The sequence below is a fragment of the Rousettus aegyptiacus genome, unplaced genomic scaffold (genome assembly GCF_014176215.1).
Source record: "Rousettus aegyptiacus isolate mRouAeg1 unplaced genomic scaffold, mRouAeg1.p scaffold_m13_p_12, whole genome shotgun sequence".
Taxonomy (NCBI): Eukaryota; Metazoa; Chordata; class Mammalia; order Chiroptera; family Pteropodidae; genus Rousettus; species Rousettus aegyptiacus.
The window spans coordinates 68,586,292-68,591,913 of record NW_023416287.1 but is presented as its reverse complement, the minus strand read 5'-3'; the positions used below and the strand labels follow the sequence as shown (position 1 = coordinate 68,591,913).

General features: G+C 31.0%; 1 pseudogene; it reads right to left on the bottom strand.

Annotated features, from left to right (window-relative positions):
• Window positions 1-433: 433 nt before the first annotated feature.
• Window positions 434-552, bottom strand: LOC118610516 (annotated as a pseudogene).
• Window positions 553-5,622: the final 5,070 nt, after the last annotated feature.

The window sequence follows — 5,622 nt, the reverse complement described above, 5'->3', positions numbered from 1 at the left end:
TGGATGGTGGATAGTGGTATCTCATTGTGATGTAAATTGCACTCCCCTTGTTATTATGAAATTAGAACAGTCTTTCATACATTTATTGGTCACTCAGATCTTTTGTCAACTTTGTTCGAGTCATGCACATTTTTCTATTGCTTTGCTCATCTCTTTTTTATTGATCTGTACTCATTCTTTTCATATTTTGGTTGAGCCCTTTGTAAGTTATATGTATTGCAAATATTGTTTTAGTTTAGGTGGCCTGACATTTCACTCTTTTAAAGGTATCTTTTGGTAAGCTAAAGTTTTTAACTTTGATATAGTTGAGTGTATTAATAATTCTCCATATGTTTAGTGCTTTTTATTTTTTTTAAGGTGAGGCAAACCTTGGTCGATCCCACAGATTGCGAGGACCTTGTTGGCTTATTATCCTTTATACTTTTATTTTTTATCCCTACAGCACCTGCTCTTCCTAGGTGGTCTCCCATCCAAGTACTAATCAGGCCTGACTCTGCTTAGCTTCCAAGATCAGACGAGGTCAGGCTTGTTCAGGGTGGCATGGCCATAGACATATGCTTTTGATGTCTCATTTAGGCAATTTTTCTATCCTCAAGTTATATTATTTTCTAAATGATTTCTTATGTTATTTTCTTCTGTAATTTCTTATAATAATTTTGAAAAGCTTCATTTTTTTTTTCATCTTGTATGGTTAGGTCTGTAATGCACAAGGAAGTGTTTTTTTTTAATTGATGTAAAATATAAATAGAATTTTCGAGTTTTATTTTTTTCATATATATTCAGTTTTTCTAGCAATGTATATTGAAAATACTATTCTTCCTCTTACTATACCACGTAACTTGTTAAAAATCAAATTATATATATACATGGGATTCTTTCATGCATGCTGTATTTTCTGTCTGTACATTAACACACTATCTTAATTACTATACAAGTTTTTCTATAGTATTCTCCTAGCATGTCTTGTCCCTTTACATTTTTCATGTGAATTTCAAAATCAATCTTTTATGTTCCCAAATTAAATAAGACATGTTGGAATTTAGATTTTTGAAGTTTGCATTAAATTTGAAGAAAGGCAGCATCTGGACAGCATTAGTCATCCGAGCCATAAACATATCGTATTTCTCCACTTATGTAGGTTTTCGCTAATGTCTCTCATTTTTCGGCATTCTCATTAGTGGCCTTGCACATATTTTACTAGACTTATTTCTAGATAATCGATCTATAAACATGGCAACTATATGTATAGCTAGATAAAGTAACTTACTTTTATTTTTCTAAATATTTTTATTGATATTTTAGAAATAAAATTGACTTTTGTATTTTGAGTTTGTATCCAGTAAACATGCCATATTATTGTATTAATTTTAATAGTTTATTTATAGATTCTTTTAGATTTTCTACATATGACATCATATTATCTGTGACTATCATTTTTGAATAATGCCATTTTCTCTTTCCCCAAAATACAAATTTTATAACAGCTATCTTCTATCTATTATCTATCTATCTATCTATCTATCTATCTATCTATCTATCTATCATCTATCCATTTATTAATATATTGCCATACGTATTGACTAGGTTCTCCCTAGTCACGTTCATGAACGTGATAATAACAGACATACTTTTCTTAATTTCAGTCTCAAAAGAAAGCTTTCCACATTTTGCTAGGAATTATGGAGGTTTTTTTTTTTTTTCTTTTTAGATAACCTTTATCAGATTATGGTAGTTTCCATCATTTGCTTATATTCTTGCTTTCCTATGCATTTTAAACATGACGATGTTGGATTTTGTTTAAAACTTTTTCTTTATATCAAGGTAACTGTTTTGATTTTTCTCTCATAACCTGTTAATGTAAGGAATATTGATTGCTTATCTAACATTAAATCACACTTACCTTCTTTGCAAAACCCAACTTGGTGACATGTATCAATTTTTATCTTACTGCACTCAGTTTGCTAAATGCACCTAAGATTTTCACATCTATGTTCATGTAATTTTCCTATAATTTTTCTCTTTTATATTGTCCTCATCCAGTTTTGGTATCAAGGTTATGCTAGACTCACATAAAAGGTTGGGAATTATCTTGTCTTTTTCTATAATCTGAAGACTGTGTATAAGACGGGTTATTTCTATGTTAAAAGTAGTTAGGACTACTTGTGAAGCCATCTAGACTCCATTTTCTTTGGAAGAATGGTTTTTCATTGCTGAGTCAATTGTTTTATGGTCATAGAGCTATTCATAGAACTATGCTTTGTTCAGATATGCTATTTATTTTTCTAGAAATGCATCTGTTTTAACTGGATTTCTAAATATTTTGGCATAAATATCTTTTTCACACTCTTAATTATTTGTTTAATAGTCAGCAGGATCTGTGGGGATTTTTAGCCCTGATATACATTTTTGTGCCTTCTTTTTTTTTCTCTTGAAGTTTGTCAATTATGTCTTTGCAGAGAATAAACTTTTGCTTTATTAATTCAGTCTTTTTAATGATTTCCTTTTATTTCATAAATCTGTTATTAGTTTCATTATTTACTTTGTTCAAGCTTATTTAGATTGTCTTACCATTCTCTTTCTAGTTTTTCAAGATGAATGCTTAGCTCATTAACTTACAATTGTTTTTCTTTTTTATGAATGGATTTGAGGCTTTATTCGTCATAGCCAAAAACTGAAAACAATTCAAGTGCCTATAAACAGAAGATTCAATGAGCATATCCTGGTTTATTCACACAATGGACTATTACTCAGCATAAAAAACAATAAACTATTGATACCTGCAGCGACATGGATGAATCTCACATAAATTATATAAAATGAAAGAAGCTAGATGAAACAGAATAGATATGTATGATTTCATTCATATAAAGTACACGAACAGGCTAAACTAATCTGTGACGATAGGAATCACAGCAAGAGTTGTCCATGATGGAAATGTTCTATTATCTTGATTGTGGTGTTGGTTGTATGGATTTATAAATTTATTAAAACTCATTGAATTTTACACTTTAAGTCAGTGCCTGGCAGTATGAGAAAAATTATCTCAATGAAAAAATATCTTTTTTAAAAAAAGAACACTAATTATATATTATGTTGTAGTAATGTGATGCCCACGGAATTTCTCTGATGTATAATTCTATCTGTTTTCACTTGTACTTTTAATTAGTATTAAGACACTGTTCTGTATTATAACTTGTTCTTGATCTGTGCTAGAGTGGGAAATAGGAACTTAAGCATTGAAATTTCAGTTTCAAGCTCTGAATGGCTTCTTGTGTGAAAAATTGATGGATTTTGGTAAATGAATGATTTTTGGTATGTATTTTGTAAATTACAGTTATTTCTTGCTAATATGTAGATACTTCATTGTGAAACATAGGACTGTTTAATATGACAAACAAGTATATCACTACACATATGCCAATGTGCACATATGAAATACATGATTTTTTAACAAAACAAAAACAATATAAATAAGTCTGATTATAATGTGTCTAATATGATTTAAAATCATTTACCAGACTGAAATATTTGGTTTCTAATCTGTGAGATACTGTCAACACGTTTCCTAGTCTGTTTCAGGTCAAGAATGTGTGTGCCTCAATTCCAACTCAGTTGGAGAAAGTTCATTTCTCCTATTGAGGAGAAAGTTTATGTTTCATCTTGAAATTCCAATTAGATATGACTGGATATTTACTCTCATCTTCATTAAGGTATTTATTTGTCTGTTTCAAGGTATTAAACAATTCTATTTGCCTTCTAGGAGGCTTTATCTCTTAAGAGATGTTTGTGTTGGAGTCTCTGAGGTTACAGAGAAATCTGGAACAGATTCTTTGGTTTGTTTTGTATTTCCTCACTCCCAGTAGCAAGGATGCATTATTGTGATTCTGATTTCAAAATGTAGATTAGTACTCTCTGTTTGTTCACTTGCTTTTTTTGTGTTGTTATTTGTTTGTTTGTTTGTTTGTTTTATGGGTTTGTTTTTGTAAAAACCTCAAAATGTTCTTAACTGCTCCTTTCTCCAGACCTGGAGTCCAATTCTTGCCATTAGGAATGGAATCCAAAAACTGCCTGCACAATAAATCAGCAAATTCTTAGTTTATACTGTATCCCCAGTGCCATTTTACCTCTCTGAATTAAGATTTCCAGATGAGGAAACTGAATAAGATCATTATTATAGGAACTTTTTTCACACTTACATATCTTCTTCACCCTGAAGGTTCTTGCAGGTAGAATGGACTGTCTAGACCTGGCCTAGTATTAAAACTGGAAATTAGATTCATTTGCTGGGAAGTGATTTCCAGATGTCAGCATTTTCTAATACTTTGTCATTGATTTCTAACACATTCCCACAATAATATGTTTTTTTTCCTTGAGCAAAGAAGAAAAAATGAAAATAGGAAAATATATGCCTTAATGTTCATTATTATGGAGCTTTTGCTTTGAAAAACACAATTTATAGCTAAAAGTCTCTCTTTTTTTTTTTTTTGTATTGCATACCACTTTAGTTGTCCAATGCTAAACAGAATGTTATAAAATGTCTGTTCTCATTCAGAAAGATTCAAATGCTTGACAATAAAGCAAGGAACAGTTACACATGTAATCTTGGTGCCACTTTCATTGATTTGTCATTGATTCTATTCTTAGCCCAGTTTTACAGTTGTATTATTTCCAATTGTAAATTTTAGGACTCTGATAGCCACATCTTCCTGTAGGGGCTTACATCACATCGGCAATACTTTAGTCCCTATCTTTCCTTCCATCTATCCACTTTCTTTCTTCTATCCTGCTTTTACTTAGCTTCAAGTCTCCTCTTGAGTCTCTTTTATATTGTAATATATAATGTGTAAGGTTATGTTAGATTGTATAAATATATGTAAACCACAATCTATTTTTAAAATCTGGTTAATCAAATGGTTTTTGACTGGTTCTGACTTGATAAAAAAATAAAAAGACAGTTGTAAAATAAAAGAGTTTTGGGGACAATAGGGGAAATTTGAATAAGAACTGAGTATAGACTTTCTGAGGATTTTGTTGTTAGTTTTGTTAGGTGATCGTAGTATTATTATTTAGGAGAATGTCTTTAGTTTTTGGAGAGGCATGCTATTTGGAGAGGAATGTATTGGTAGAATGTTAGGATTTCTGAAATGTACTTGAACATTGTTTATAAAGAGAAAGAGTGCAAATAGGACCAAGTGCTAGTAACTGTAGAATCGAAGTGAAAGACATGTCTGTCCATTACACTAGTAGTCTTTCTGCTTATCTATATTATTTGAAAATATTCTCCCCCAAAGTTGGGGGGCAGGGCACATAACTGAACCATTTATTCCCTTATGACATCCTGAGAATTTTGACTGGCACCAGCTAAATGAGAATGTTCCTTTTTGGTAGTCCAAAATGGATTCTTTCCAGGAAAAAAAAAAAAAAAGGAAGAAAATTATCTCCTTAAGAGCTATAAACAAAAGTAACCTGTTATATCTGTATTACCAAATCTGTATTTCAAGCTAAAAACTATACAAAGCAGCTCTATAGGAACTTAGGTAAATCACTTGGGTCCGCTTTAATGGAGAAAGGCCAAAAAATTGCTTAGTCATGTTCTGGGCTTTGAAGACTGAGTAGGATTCC